Source organism: Ambystoma mexicanum, chromosome 7p, assembly GCF_040938575.1.
Source record: "Ambystoma mexicanum isolate Mex_15411 chromosome 7p, UKY_AmexF1_1, whole genome shotgun sequence".
In the NCBI taxonomy this organism is placed as follows: Eukaryota; Metazoa; Chordata; class Amphibia; order Caudata; family Ambystomatidae; genus Ambystoma; species Ambystoma mexicanum.
The window spans coordinates 823302894-823319364 of record NC_090939.1 but is presented as its reverse complement, the minus strand read 5'-3'; the positions used below and the strand labels follow the sequence as shown (position 1 = coordinate 823319364).

Genomic DNA, 16471 nt, shown 5'->3' with positions numbered 1-16471 from the left:
CCTTGGAATAGGGCGGTAATTCCCCTTTCCTCCAAGGCGGTACCGGTAAATTACCGGCATGAACCATGCCGCTAATAGCGCCATGGTTTACCGCCTACCGTGTAATGAGGCCCATTGTAATTTGTACCCTTTTTGAGAAGTTGAGGAACGGAGTGATGATCTTCAAGGGGTTTAAAGTGAAGAAGCTTTTATTTGACAGTTTCAGCCTGTGGTTCTGTTGTACATTTTACTAAAAGGACTCCAGAGTTTGACTAGATTGGCAAGACCCCAATTGTGGGTGGAGGAGGGGCAAAGATTACATGGCCAGCAATATGCAGCTCTGCCAAGCACCATTAGTTCTGTCTTCATTGGATTAATTTATAAAAGGTTGTCCTAGATCCTGCCTTGAATAGCCAGTAGACAACTGGAGAAAGTGTTGACACATTTTTTTCCCCAGCATTGGATCTTTCATGAATTCACATGCTGTGAATATTCCCCGTCAGGCTGGAAATCCACGGTTACATTAACCTAGTAATTTTCCTATGGAAAAAAACGTGACACCTTGAGTGTCCCATCGATGTTATTGTGGGTGCTTTTGGTCCCCACCAATCGGACATCAAGTGTATAGCTCTGCCCCAGCAGCTTCCTCTCAGATTTCAACCGTCTTCCAAGCTGTTGGGATTCCTTGTGTTCGTCTCTCCTAAGAGAAAATTACGTTCTTCAGAAAATTAGTATTTCTTCAACTTCCTCCATCAGGAGCAATGTACACGGTTCCATTCACAATCATTGAGACCTGGGGACCAAACAAGTCCTTATTTAGGCCTTGTGACACTTGCAGCCTAAAAAATGTGTATGAGGGCGATAGACATACGGAATGTCTTTACTGTCTCTACCCCAACCATTCCGTGGACGGATGTGACATCTGGCAGGGTTCCTCACAAAAAACCCTTAAGGACAGAAAACTTTGCCTAATCTGGCTCAATGAGGGAGCGTACCCGGCATCGGAAGTCGGGTCGTCACGGAGTCGTAGATCTACCACTCCCTCTGACAAGAGGTCACCATCACGTCAGAGATCCAGGTCTGAAGAGCGGGTGGTGAAAAAACAAACGGGTGAGGCAAAATCGTCCACGGGTCACGAAAAGGGCAAACATTATTTTCCTGTTAAAAAACCATCAGGTAGTGGTCAGGGGTCCCATACTGGGTCTAAGCACTAGACCAAGGCCCCGTCGACGAAGATCCCATCGGAAAAACCAAGGGAGAAAGGCTCACGTTCCTTGACAAAACCCACGTCCGAGCCGTCCAGGAGATCTCACAAACGCAGATTAAAATCGGCTATGAGCACCTCAGATGAAAAAGAAATGCTATTTGTCATCGGAATCTTGCAGATCCTCCTCCGGCAATGAATCGTCAACGAGGCACCTGTCAGCGGCCAAATCGTCGTCGAAATCCACTCCGACAACAATGGCATTGACGACAACTTCATCAACGGCCTATCCCTCGTCGACGACCAAAAAACATCAATTGTCCGGAGAAACACCTACGCAACCGCCGACCACCATCACAACAGACTTTGAGATTACCTATGCAGGACAGTATATTCATGACCAAAGAAGGGTCATCTCGGTAGGGGAACCTGGAATTGTGCTCGGGGAAATACCCCAGGTGAGAGACGCTGTATGGTGCCACAAAGGAGGGAAAAGAAGGCGAGATCCCGAAGATCTTTATAGGCTGTACCGCATCTAACTCCCTTCCTTGTATTGAATCGCTCTCTTCCGGATCCAACAACCCCTCCATAAATAATACGCCCCCTAGGATCTCCAACTCTAATACACCTAGAAACTATCTTGCCCAGAATCCCTATTTTCCGGTCAGAATCCCTATTTTCTGGTGTCTCCTTGAATACTCAGTCATTCTCTTTTCTGTCCCTCTGATCATCATTTCCCATACTCTCATTCTACTCAGACAAAACCCTTCAGTTTCCATCATTCCCCCTGTTTATTTCATGATAATAACCCCAGACATTCCTGTATGTTTCGTAAACCCTACCAACCTCATCCCCCCCTTTTCCGACACAAACACGTTTGCACACCACGAAAGACAGACAAACACCAGAGCAGTTTGCCTGACCTAAAGTCAGGCAATTGACGAGAATCACACACACCTGACGGCCCTTTCCCTTCCCCACAGGGATAAAAGGAGCAGCACAAGAGCAAAATACGAGCAAGGCAGACAGCACGACGAGAGCGCTAACTTGGCACAGCTGTTCAAGAGGAGGAGAAAGACGGCGCAAATTGAGAGCGTGCCAAGGAGAGAAGCGACCTTGCCCTTTCCGACCAAGGCCTGTGAAACCTCTGCAGATAATGAATTGCAAGCCTGCGAACAATAGCCAGCGTGTGTTGCAGCAGATGTCAACGGTACACAGGGCCCTTGTCTGCTGACAACCAAGCCAGAGAGATGCTTGCCCCATGGTACCTGCCTTGACTCCAGAGACAAGAAAAGCCAAGCGGTTCATAACAGTTGGTGAGTTGAGGGGAGAGCTGTGTTGAACGAAAGTAGCAAGCTGGTAATTGAAGTACAAAGAACTATTGATACGCAAAGGGCAAGCCAGCTATTAAGGAGTCCGGCACCATGTGGGTGCTCACTTGACAAACTCTGGGAGATTACCCTTTTGTTGAAACCACCATTACCAGAAGGCCTTGGGAGAAAGGCGAGAAGGGTTCAAAGTGGTCATACATGGGGTCTAGTAAAATCCTCTGTACAGTCGAAAGCCTTTGACCGGCAGATGATTGTGAAGCGAATCCTGCATCATGAGAACTGTTAAAGTAATTGTAAATTGGAAACGTTAGCAAGAGTAAACCCGACCGAGGGATGCCGATAAAGCAGTGGCGATTAAGTGTGTTGACAAGATTGAACCCGGCCGAGGGTTGTCCACAGTGAACTGTTTAAAAAGACAAATTTGTGAATGTCACAGATGAAATTGTGTTAAAAACAGTAGTGAACCAGACGGAGGGAAGGTAACATCCGAAAAGGGTCTGAGTCAGGAAGAGGGGATAAAAAGGTGAAAACGTATCACCCAACGTGCAAGTAGAAAGAAACATTTGTTTACTTATTTTGAAGACATCGGGTCTTCGGCGGCAAGATACTTTTTGTAGAACAAGAGACTTAACCACTTATCTGCCCTGATAAGCTGACAGAGGAACTGTTAGCTCGTGCTGGGGAAGCTCGAGCGTGTGCTGTGTCACCTTGTACCATGCTCAAAACTTGGGGAAGGGAGATCCCGACAACCGCAGCCTGACTTATTTGTGAACACTTCTTTTTTTCCCCATGAACTTTATCCCACACTCTTTGTTGTATTTAGCATAAGGATTGGCAATAGGTTTTTCTTAGTGTCTTCCTTATTTTTTTTAGATGGTCCCATCTTAGATTTAGGTTTAGATTAGGCGTTTTTCCAACACGCATGTACATTTTAATAAACCTACTTGAACTGTAATCACTAGTGTCTGTCTTTACTGTTGCCACCATAAATTACTTACACATCCCTCTTCGATCTGTCTTTTATTCTGCTATTTGTCTCCTATCCCTCTTACCTCCACGTGCCCCATTACTCCAACTCTTCTTGCTACTTCTCTTCTAAACTCAATTCTTGTCTGTGTTTTCACAGCCTTGCTCCTTATTTTTCAGATCTGATCTCCTTCTGTTAAGAGGCATTTCTTTTTAAAAAAACGTTATTTAACTAACGGCATCAGCATACAATGCATGGTGTTAGAATACAACAGGTACAAAGAGGTGTATCTCTAGTCTTGTAATGTTACTTATACATATGTGTTTTCACTGTGTCCTTGGAATATATCAACCTTCTTGTACAGTGTTTCATTCATAGTCTATGTTCGTGTTCCGGCTTGACATTTGGTTTCCAGTTGACTTTTCCATATATGTGCGATATGGGGCCCATATATCTTTTGGTCGTGACGTTGCCACTATAGTTGCACGTATCCCTCTTCGTTTTCGTTCACATGTGCCATCTCTGTGAGCCATTGGCTAAGCGTTGGAGCCTCTTTTGTTTTCCATTTCAGCAGTATGGATTTTTTGGCAATAACTCCTCCTATGTTAAACAGTCTTCGGATTTTTATGTCGGTTTTGCTAATATCGCCTAGAAGGTATTTTAACAGATGAGGCATCCGTGAGATCGGCAGCATTTCAAATAATGTTTGTGCAATCAGCTTCCAGAAATCGGTGATTGGTGGGCAGCTCCAGAGCATGTGAATTGTATCTGCATCTTCGGTGCTGCATTTTGGACAGGTTTGTATACATTGAGGGTTAAATCTCGTGATATGTCTAGGGGTATAGTGTAATCTATTAAGGACCTTATATTGAATCAGCCTTAGTCGTGAATTGAGCGATACTTCCCTGGTCGAGGTGCACATCTTCTGCCATTTGAGGTCCTCTATCACAGATCCCGTGTCTCTTTGTCATTGTTCTCTAAGTTTGGGTTTTAATGGGATTTAGGAGTACAGTCTCGCTAAAAGTCTTTTCCTATTATTGTTATGTATTACCAATTCCATACACTCATTAGCTTCAGATTCGTTTGGGTAGGATGGCCATTGGCGCCTCACCGCTGCTCTCATACGATAATATTGCAGTACCTTCACCGTGTTATCATCTAATTTATCTATGAACTCGCTTACAGTGACAAATCTGTCTTCTGGAAAGATCTCCTAATTTCAATGTTCCGTCGGGGTCCCATGCAGCCTGGATGTCTGCGTCCATCGTGGGAGGTAGGTCTGGAGTGCACCACAGCAGGATGTTTTCCGATTGTATGGCTTTGTAATATTGAGTCTTGCCATACTCTTACGTCCTGTCCCCTTTCCTCCATACTGTATGGGCGTCCCTTACAAGGAACGGGAGACGGAACCTTTTTCACCAGAAAAAATCCTTCTTCCCCTTTAAATTTAGAGGCGCGCGGCCCAGGGAGCATGCGTTGCCACACCTCAGCCCCCTTTTCCGCGTCGACGGGAACGGGCCAAATTCACCAGCGCTCCTGGGTTTGGCTTCGGCCATGCAATTCCACGCGCGATACTACTTCTGTCTTTTTTGTCTTGTTTACCGTTCAGGTACTCGATCCTCAGGCGTCACACTCCTCCCCGGCGCATGTTGACTTCTAACGGGGTTCAGCAGGTGTCCATCCTGCAACGGGCTCTTCCCAACTTCAGACCCCACGCCCTCTGCCTACATTGCCTTGGCCAGACCACGGTTGACAATCATGTTTGGCATGTGATTCGCTGTCCTCGAAGGCGCTGAAGACCAGACCAGCCAGGTAGAGGGAGCTCTTCCAGAGGTCGCCTCCAGAGGATCTCAAGAACTTCATGAAGCATCGAACCAGGCCCAAGGTAGAGCCGATATTTTCCATCGCACCCCGCAAAGGAGACTCCTTCTCAGGCACTCTCCTCCGCGGGAAGGACCGGTCAGGTCCTTCTGCCAGCATGTGCACTGAGGCTGCTTCAGCTACCGGCCTTCGGGTCGAGGGATCCTCGGATCCTCCCGGGCGCAGTGTTGAGGGACCAGAAGTTTCTTTTACCGGGTCTACGCTCGAGGGGCGCCGCCCTTTCACAGGCACCATGGCTGAGGGGCTACGTCCCAATACCGGCAATACGTCTGAGGGGGTGCCTAAACGCAGCTCTATCGACCCCCGGGTCAAGGGTGTAACACCTTCCGGGCCTAGGACAGAGGAGCAGGGTAGGCCTTGTGATCCACACGCAAGAGTCTTGGAGGAGGCCGGGCCCAGCAGGCAGAGCACCACATCGCAGGCACGTGGCAGGCAGCTCGACAAAAAGGCCCCCGCGCCAGAAAGGGGCACCAGTCCGATACAATTCTAGGAATTCGGAGAAGAATGAGTGCCAAGGTGGGACTGTCCTCAACCAGGTATGTGGCCTACAGTCTACCCCTCATTTGCGCAGGGCAGCTTTCCTTTGCGTCCATATGGACAGGGTACGCTGCGGCTCCAGCAGCTCCCGCTACCCCGTCGGCACCACCTGACCCATCTTTGGCCAGTGAGGAGGTGCTCTTTGAGAAGTTCCTCGGCCTCATGAAGTCATCTCAGATGGGGGTCCTCATCAAGGACGCCATCAGGGAAGTCCTCCCCGCAATGCTAGCAGCACCACAGATGCCTCCGCCAACGCCTTAGGCCCCGGTTCAGCCACCTCCTCCGGCTACCCAGCCGACTCCACAGGGGGCTCCATCGCAGCCTCCGCCGCCTCCTCAGCCTCCGGCCGCGGGCTCTGTACCCCAGCCTCCGGCACCAACTACTACTACTACTCCTCCTCCTCCTCCACAGAATCCTCCAGATCTGCAGGAAAGGGATGAGGAGGAAGACCAGAGACACCATCCTCAGCCAGGGCCTGCCACAAACGTTTTGCTGGTCTGGCCGAGTACCTGGGCCTCCCCCAACCCGAAGTCGAGCAGCCGACAGAGGGGGTTCTGGCTGAAGTCCTCACGCAACGCCCCTCTGCCAAATCGGGGATTCCTATACAGACCGATGTAGTCTCCCTGGCCAAGAAGGGCTGGCTCACACCCCACTCGGCCCAGCCGGTCAATCGACGCATGGACGCCAAGTACAGGCAGGTGGAGTGGGATACTCTCTTGCTTTTGGCCCATCCTTAGCCACACTCTTCAGTGATCACTGCAGCATCACTATACTCCAGCATCACTATACTCCAAGCCCCAGTCGTCCTCGGTCTCTTCCTCTGCGGTGCTGTTAGGCAAGGAAGAGAAAATCTTGGAGGTGTATGGCAAGAAACTCTATTCCAACGCCTCTTTACATCTACGTCAAGCCAACGCCAATGCCATGCTGGCTGTCGCCAACCAGAGATCATGGTGGGAAATTGCGGACTTCCTCCCGGAACTCCCCACCCAGAGCCAATCACGCTTTAAGGCGGGGCTGGCTGAAGCCAAGCTGGTGGCGCATGACCTCATTGAATCCACAGTGGCTCATATTGATACCTCAGGTCGTGCCATCTGTATTGCCACGGACATGAGATGAACAGCCTGGCTCTGGGCAACAACATTCAGCCCGGATGTCCAGGAGTGTATACTCGATCCACCGTTCGGGGGGAGGGGGGTGAACCTCTTCCACTCCTCTACGGACGAGGAGCTGGACAAGAAGAAAAACAGCACACAGACAGCAAAGTCTTTATCCATCCTCACAAAGACCATGCCCAAATCGTACACCCAATCTCAGCAGCGCTCCGAGTGGGGCTTGTACATATGGAGGGTTCCGCGGCTTCCAGGAACGCAGATCCAGGCAGCCGGACCGTTCGCCGTTTCAGGGCCAGCGCAAACAACAAAAAGAGGGAATGGGGGGGGGGGTAAGGGCTTTTTCCAGTCCCCCTCCTCAGCTACAGCCCATGAGGGAAAGAAAGCATGACACGCCCCTTCGCGTCCACGTGTCTTCGGTGGGGGGCAGGCTTGCTCCTCATGCACACTTCTGGCGCCAGAATTTCAAGGACCCTTGGTCCTATCCGTAGTATCCACGGGGTACCGCCTTACTATCCCAGCCTCTCCTCCCCTCCACTCCCTCAAGTTGGGACAGCAACTCTTTTGGCAGAGAGCCGGTCGCTCGTAGAGAGACAGGCAGTGGAGGAAGTCCCAGCCTCCCAGCGAGGCTTTGGCTTTTACTCCAGGATTTTCACATGTCAGAAGAAGAACCAGGCGGGCCGGAGAGTTGTGCTGGACCTTTCCACCCTCAACCTCTCCTTACCCCTGCAAAAGTTCAAGATGGTTACGCCAGCTTTTATAGCAGAGGCACTGGACAAGGGAGACTGGATGTGCTCCCTGGATCTGAAGGACGCGTACCTGCACGTTCTGATTTGGCAGACCCATCGTTCTTTCCTACGGTTCAGGATCATGGGCTACCATTTTAAATACAAGGTCCTTCCTTTTGGCCTCAACTCGGCCCCCAGGGTCTTTACCAGACTCATGAATGCCGTCGCGGCCCTCGGAGCGCAGGGCCTCCACATCTACCCATACCTCGGCTCGTCAGGTCTACATCTCCCGAAGCGGTTCACCACTCTTCCCATGCCCTTATGAACATACTGCACGATCTGGGCTTCTCGCTCAATCTCAGTCACAGCTTCAGCCTACACAGACTCTGACATTCCTAGGCCTCATCTGGGACACCTGCTCAGAGAAGTTCTTCCCGTCGGAGGGCAAAATCTCAGTCAACAAGAGAGCCACAGCCCACTTCCTCTGCTGAGAGGTGACCTCGGCATGATTGTACCAACATCTCCTGGGTCTACTGGCAGCAGTCCTATTAGCCGTGCCCCACACGAGACTAAGGATGAGGAGGATTCAGCTGCACTTCGCGGCCTCATGGAATCAGGAGCGGGGCTCTCAATCCGAGATGATCGTTCCTCCATCTCTCCACCCGGACCTATCATGGTGGTCCAGGCACTGCAACCTACGGACGGGCAAGCCATTTCGGCGCCCTCCCTGCAGGCCACCATCACCACAGACTCGAGGGCTGGGGAGCCACCCAGGACTATCTCTCGGTCCACAGCACCTGCACTCGACAGAAACAGGAGTACCACATCAATTGGTTGGAGCTGAACGCAATCTGGCTAGCGCTCAGAGCATTCGTACCACTTCTCACGGGCAAGGTTGTCCTCATCCAGACAGACAAACTCGACCAGCATGTACTATGTCAACCAGCAGGGAGGCACCAGATCGCCCTCCTCTGTGCAGACTGGCGATCAGCATGTGGGAGTGGGCCCTGGAAAACGACATTTACCTCACGGCAGTCCACCTCCCTGGGGTATCCAACCTTGAAGCGGACAGGCTCAGCAGGCTGGGAGCGGACCATTACGAGTGGCAGCTAAATGACCTTGTTTATTCAGATATTCATCAGGTGGGGTCACCCCCACGTGGATCTCTTTGCCACCTGGCACAGCAAGAAGTGTCCCCAGTTCGCATCCTGGCAAGGTCAGGGCCTCGGCTCTCTGGGCGACGCATTTCACCTCCAGTGGACCGGCATGAAAGCCTACGCCTTTCCACCCACTCCCCTGATCTATAGGGTAATTTGCAAGATCAAGGAGACTCGCCGACTCTGGCCGGCCAGGCCATGGTTTTCAGAGCTACTCGGCCTCTCGGAGGTGCCCCCGATTTACCTCCCGATAGGCCCAGCAGGGGGCCAGAGTCATCCACGTGGCGCCAGGGAAACTAGCCCTCACAGCGTGGTACCTGAGCAGGTGATGCTTAGGCACCTTAGCCTCTCGCAGGCCAATTTGGAGATCCTACAAGGCGCCAGGAGCAAAGCTACCAGGGCCCAGTACAAAAGCAAATGGATCAGATTCTGCCACTGGGCAGACTCCAAGGGAATCGACCCCTTGGCGTGCACGTTGGACGACATGCTCTCCTTTTCGGCGCACCTCGCTCATTCTGCCTTGCAGGTGGACACCTGCTGCACATATGTTGCAGCCATTGGGGCTTACAAGAACTCGTAGGAAGGCATTTTCTCCTCCAACCCTATCGCCAAGAAACATCTGACGGGTCTCGCTAGGCTCTACATGCCCGTCAAGAGACTGCACCCTGTGTGGGACCTTAACCTAGTCCTGGGCGCACTGGTGCACAAACTATTCGAGCCAATGACGTCCATGGACATCAGGCTGGTCACTATCAAGACGGCCTTACTAGTCGGCCTTACCTCGGCTTGTAAGGTCAGCTTGATCCAGGCACTGGTCGCCTTGGAGCCGTATACCACCTTTCACAAGATCAAGGTAGTCTTGCGGACGCACCCAGCATTTCTACCCAAGGTTCCATCTGCTTTCCATTTGAACAAGGAATTCGTCCTTCCTACGTTTTTTCCCGATCCCAAGGACGAAGCACAGAGTGTGCTGCACTGCCTGGATGTCAGACGTGCCCTCACATTCTACTTGGACAGGACCAAGGGCTTCCACAAATCAGCTGCCCTGTTTGTCATTTTCAGAGGCTGAAGACCAGGCTATCCGGCCTCTAAGGCTTCCATATCCCGCTGGATGGTCTCGGTCATCAAAGAAGCGTAAGAGGGCCAGCACAAGCCGCTTCCGGCCAACATGAATGCCCACGCAGTCAGGGCCAAGGCAACGGCCATCGCATTCCAGTGCCATGTCCCTTGGCAAGTCATAAGCAGGGCGGTCACTTGGGCCTCTCCCTCGGCTTTCTGCAAGCATTACTGTTTGGATGCCGGCTCTAGATCTGATCCGTCCTTCAGACGGGCAGTTCTCAGAAACCTATTTGCTTAAGAAGGGTCTCCTCTACACCCTGGGGCTACAATCAGTTGTAATCCCCCATACAGTATGGAGTAAAGGGGACGTGAGAGTAATTATAAGTTACTCACCGTAGTGACTAACATACTCTTAGTCCCCTTTCCTCCATCGTCCCACCAACCTCCCCTTTAATACTTGTCATTAGGCAATGTTAGATCTATTGTCGACGCGACAATGGGGACTGAGGTGTGGTGCCGCAGGGCGGAGTCGGGGCAGTGCATGCTCCCTGGGCCGCACCCCTTTGCGCCCCTTAATTTAAAGGGGAAGAAGGTTTTTTCTGGCGAAAAAGGTTCCGTCTCCCGTCCCTTGGAAGGGATGCCCACACAGTATGGAGGGAAGGGGACTATGTATTAAGAGTATGTTAGTCACTACCGTGAGTAACTTATAATTTATGCACCTCCAGGCATTTTAGTGTAGCTCACAGTGGATCAAACATGCAGGAGTCTATCTTGTGAGAGCATATTATGTGGATTTTATGATAACGCCGGTTATCCGATTCTGGACAGAAATCGCGTCTGAAATATTGAACAGATGAACTGATCATTTTAATTCTAAGTTTCAAAATGAATTGAGCAATATTTACAAATGTATAAATGTAAGGTTTAATGATATAAACCAGATACATTTTAATTAAAAAAAAAAGAAATGTGGATTTTATATAATTTGGTGCTGCAGAGCGTTTTTCTAATTAGATGTGAATATTTGACGTCGGGTGTGTACCACAGTCCAGCATAATGTGCCTGTGCGGCCAAGTAATATAGCTCGAAGTCGGGGGCTGCAAGCCCCCCACAATGATATGGCTCTGTGAGTGATTTCCGTTTCACCCGGGCAGCGTTACCACCCCACACAAAGCCCACGGCCAAGCTACGGAGCAAGTCGAAGAATTGTCGACCTGGCCATATCGGGATGGGATTAAAAAAGTACAATAGTTTCGGGGCAACAATCATTTTCAGGACTGCAATTCTGCGATTAATGATAGTCAGAGTTTACTCCATAAAGTGAGTTTATATTCAAGTGTATTTAGATCATTTGCGTGATTATGTTCTTATAGAACCTTATGTGACCTCGCCACCTGTATCCCCAGGTACCTCACCTTTGTTCCTGCCCATTTTATTCCATGCAGCTGCGTGAGCTCTATGGTTTTGTCGTTTAGGGGAAACAGTTCAGATTTTGTAATGTTTATCTTGTATCTGTAATGTAGGGTGAACGTATCGATCTCTGCTAAGTTTGGTGATATATTTTCCTCGGGATGTTTCAAGTATATTAGGGTGTCATCGACATACGATATAATTTGTGGGGGACCCTGTATGTGTATTCCTCTGTGGCTGCGGGACTCGCGGATCCTGCTCTCAAGGGGTTCTGTCGTTAATGCGAACAGGATTGGAGAGAATGGACACCCTTGCCCTGGTCCCTCTGGAGAGCCTAGTGGTTTCTGAGTAGTTCCAATTGGTGCAGACTTTGGCCCCTGGGTCAGTGTACAGTAATCTTACAAATTTACTAAACTCTCCTCCTAACCTCATGCGCCTCAAGACTCCGAACAAAAAGTTCCATGATCCAGAGTCGAACGCTTTTTCTGCATCTAATATCATTGTTGCTTCTGGGAGTTCAGTTTATTTGTGCCATAGTGCCAAATAATCACCTCCAGTTTGGGGCCAGGGGTTCTTCCCGGTATAAATCCTGACTGGTCCGGGTGTACCAAGTCAGACATATGTGGTATCAATCTATGGGCAACCCTCTTGGCGAAGATTTTTCGCATACGAGTTTATCAGAGATACAGGTCGGTATGAGGCCATTTCGTTTGTGGGCTTCCCAGGCTTTGCAAGGACTGTTACCACCACCTTGGTGAGGGAGAGTGGCAATTTCCCTATACTACATGCTTCTTCCCACACCTTAAGTAGTTTAGGAGCAAGGATGTCTTTGTAAGCCTTATATAGCTCTATGCCATGCCGTCTGGGACTGGGGCTTTACTAAATTACTAAATGATGCTAGGGAGGCTATGGCGTCCGCAATCTCTTCTACTGTAATTGGACTATTTAATTTTGCGCTGGAAACGTTATCCAGCGTGGGTAATTTAGTTTGTGCCAGTTATCGGTCTACCTCTGCTATAGTAACATTATCATTGTTAGAGTAAAGTGTTTGATAGTAATCCCTAAACATGCTGTTTATTTCTTTGTTTAATGGTTGCCTGCTCATTAGGCTTGGTGATCCCACTTATGTGTTGTGTCTCACGTCCACCTTTAATTATCCCAGCTAGCAACCTCCCAGGGCGGTCTACCTCGCCATAGCGTCTTGCTTGGTTTCTTGATCAGCTAATTCGCAGAACTTTTGTCTGTTGCTCTTGATTAATCCCAGCAGTGCCCTGTCGTGTGTACTGCTGTGTTCATTTTCGAGTTTTCTAAGGTTTTCTCCAGTCTCTTAACTCTACCCTGGTGGTTTTTAAAATACCAGATGTGGCGGCTATCGTTGCTCCTCGAAGCCATACTTTGAACGTCTCCCAGACCGTGGAGATACTGGGAACAAGAGTTATCAGTTTTCAGCAAAGAACATTTCAATGTCTATCCTTAGTGTTTCTACCAAGGAATCGTCAAGTAGTGCAGATGGAGGCATTCTCCATCGAGGTCTTGATGTAGGGGAGCTGTTTTGCAGTATTTCAAGCACTATAGGTGAGTGATCGGACCACGTGCGTGGTAAAATTGTAGATTTACACGTTTCATTTTTTCAGGATTCAGATATTAGCCAGTTTATTTGGTAGTGAGCATTGTGCACTGTGGAGTAGTATGTATGTTCCTTGAAGGTTGGGTGTTCTGATCTCCAGATGCCTATTAAGCTGTATTGGAACATAATCTGATTTATTGTGTATGCTACTTTGTTCACATTCCTTTGTTTGGTGCTCGATCTGTCCATGGAGAGGTCCAATATTGCATTGAAATCACCTCCCCAAATAGTGGGAACGTCCGGGGTATGGTCCATCAACATGGCTGTTTTGGTGTAGAATGTCGGGTCATCAGAGTTAGGACCATACGTGTTCACTCGGATCAACGGCCTGTTATTCATGGTGCCGGATATCACCACATGTCTGCCATCTGCGTCTATGTTGGTATGCCCACTCTGAAGTCAATATTTTTGTGTATGATTGTTACCATCCTCTTGCTTGCTAAGAGTAGTTGGTATAAAATTGTTCTTTCCCTATCTGTTTGTGAGTCGTCTCCAGGGCATGGGTTTCTTGGAACATTACAACGTTAGGTGCGTGTCTAGGTACAACCAGATCTTTCTCGTCTTAATAGGGTTGTTTGGACCTCTCACGTTCCAAGAGATCAGCTTGAGCTGGAGAGCCATGGCATAGTGCTTGTTTCATTATCAATTTTTTCCCATTGCATCATAGTTCGATTATGCATAAGTATGTTCCAGATTGTATGACCTTTGCCACAACTTTTGTTAACTTTACTTCCCATAACTGCTGGGCTGATAACTGCCCAGACCCTTTGAACACTGATCATGCATGTTCTCCCCCAACTTGCCCCCCCCCCCCTCACCATCTGCCCCAACTTGATGTGACCATTTCAATCTCTTGGATAAACCCTGGGGGGCCATGTCGACAGACTCTCCTTCTGTTTAGCTCGACGCTCCTCAGGGCTTCTCGATGTATCCGTCCGTCAACATTGTCGTGGGGTGTCGGAACTTCTGGTTAGCCTTGTTGAAGTTTGTCATTTTCCTCTAAACCTTCTTCCTCGTTGTTGCGTGGTGCATTGGTCCCTGGGTGTGGTTGTCTCGGGGGGCATAGGTATATTCGCATCTTCATAGGGCATTGCTTGATAGAGGTTTTCAAAGAAATGGCCTTTCTCCTCGTGTTGAATTCTCAACTTGGCTGGGAATATCAATGAGTATGGGATTTTTCGGGCTCGAAGGAGGCATTTCACAGTGTCATAGGATCTTCCTTGTGTTTGTATGCCGGTTGCAAAGTCAGGGTATATATGTATTCTGCTTGATTCAAACTGTAGTGCCTCTTTCCCTGGCGAGCCAAAGTATTATGTCTCTGTTACAGTAATTTAACAGTCTGGCAATTATTGTCCTCGTGGGGGGGGAGGACATCCGGCGGATGGGGAAGTGTCCGATGTGCTCGCTCGACCAGGAACTGTGGTGAGAACTTGGAGGGGTCGAAAAGTGATTTGAGGAGATTCTCCATGAAGAGTTCCATGGGACCTTTTGTTGCTGTCTCGGGGATCTCGACCACCCGGATGTTATTACGCCGGGATCTTGACTCCAAATTATGGCATATATTAACAATTTTCTTGAGTTCCGTTTGAATGGAGTTGAATGTGCGATCATGGCGTGCAATATTGTCTTTGTTCGTGCTGATGCGCCCTTCTGTCTCGGTGATGCGGCCACTTTCTTTTTCAATCTTCGCTTTCAGTGACCCTATTGTGCCCACGATATCGTCCAGCTTCACATTGATGGCTAGGAACCCATTTTGCATGGTTTGCAATAATTGGTCATCTCTTGAATTCTCCTCTTCTCCTAATGTTTGTGAGTTCCTGGGGGGTGAGGTTTTTTCAAAGGGTGGGGGTCTTGGACCTGTGAACAGGGTCATCAGGCCCTTCTTTTTGGTATGTTAGGGTTATTTATATAGAGTGCGCGTACACCCGAAGGCATCTTGGCGCTGGTAGAGAAGAGAGCTACAAGCATGATGACACAGACATGCCAGGGCAAACAACATAGTTACCAAAGATAGGTCTTAAGAGTCTTCCGAAAAGCTAGGTGATTGGACAGCGACTTCAGGGTCAGTGGTAGTCCAACATGCTAAGAATCATTGCTGCTACTACAAGTGGACGCAGCAGGGGAGGAATCAAGTGGAGCACTTTCCTAAGAATTTTCAACTGGAAATGCCCCTGCTGGCATACTGAGGAGACTTGAAGGCCCAGAGACAGATTGGCTGACATAACGGCAGGATTTTTTACATTTGTGGAAGGAGCCGGGAGTGGGCCAGAGAAGGCGGCCAAAAAAAAGAGATCCATAGTGAGGGATTGGGGGGGGGAGGGGAGGACCCACCACCAACACCTCGGCTTTGTCCCCATTCAGTTTCAGCAAATTTTGCCCCATCCATTGTCCCACGACAGTAAGGCACGCCGACCCCTCAGCCTGATCCAGATCTAGGCGGATCAGTAACTGGGTGCCGTCCGCATGCGAGTAGCACCTGATGCCATAGTAGCGGATGAGGCAGATCAGCAGAAACATGTAGATGTTAAAAAGAATAGGGGACAAAGCAGAACCCTGAGGTACACCACAGCAAAGATGGGAGGATTTAGAAAGAAAGGTGGGGGGAGTGAAAGAGTATGGCATCTGTCTTCCAGAAAGGAGCCGAACCAAGCCAGTACCCGGCCCGAGGCACTGATCTGGCCCAGGCGGGTGAGCAAGGTAGCATTATCCATAGTGTCAAACGCAGCTGAAAGATCTAAAAGAATCAAGGTGCTGACACAGCCCCCGTCAACCAGCCTGGCCATATCGTCCTGTACGAAGACCAGAACACTTTCCATCCCCCTTCCAGAGCGAAAACCAGACTGGGCTGGGTCGAGCATCATGGACGATTCAACAAAGGAAGACCGCAGAGGAGACACCAGTGATTCAAGCAGTTTCATAAAACAAGGTAAAAGAGCGCTAGGGCGGAAATTAGACCAAAGTGAGGAATTAAGAGATGACTTCTTCAGAAGAGGGATGACAAGGGCAGCCTTAAGCTCAGATGGCCCCTTTGGTCATGGCAGTCGCTTGATGAGTTAAACGAGGAGAGTACTTGTACATTTTCCTTCCAGTATGTTTTGTAGCTTTCGCAGGTGGGATTGATAGCAGCCCTGCACAGTGTGGCGGATGTTTTCTAATGTGGGTTTGTGACGGTTCTTATTTGTTTTGGCTGTGACCAGTAGTATTTATAACATGGTTCCTTGGCCTTTGTTAGTTGCAGTGCTATGATGCGGTAGGAGACCGCCCTTCGTGGGGGTTCGAAGCACGGATCATGTGCGGTAGTGTGCACCATGAAGTTGTGCAGTAATTGCCCCTCAAGAGATGTGGTGGAACTTGATCCCTTGGAGTCTGGTATGGACTTGTGGTATTGCGCACTATTTTATGACGCCTCGTGCTGTTGAGGAGTGTAGACCAGCCTAGTTTTGTAGAACCAGGCTGGTCGCTCCCCGAGCCAGCATCCTGTA

General features: G+C 49.4%; 1 protein-coding gene across 2 annotated transcripts in view; it reads left to right on the top strand.

The window, feature by feature from the left end:
* Nucleotides 1-16471, top strand: part of TUBGCP3 (tubulin gamma complex component 3) — a 1162672-nt gene that overhangs the window by 423201 nt on the left and 723000 nt on the right. The window lies entirely within an intron of this gene.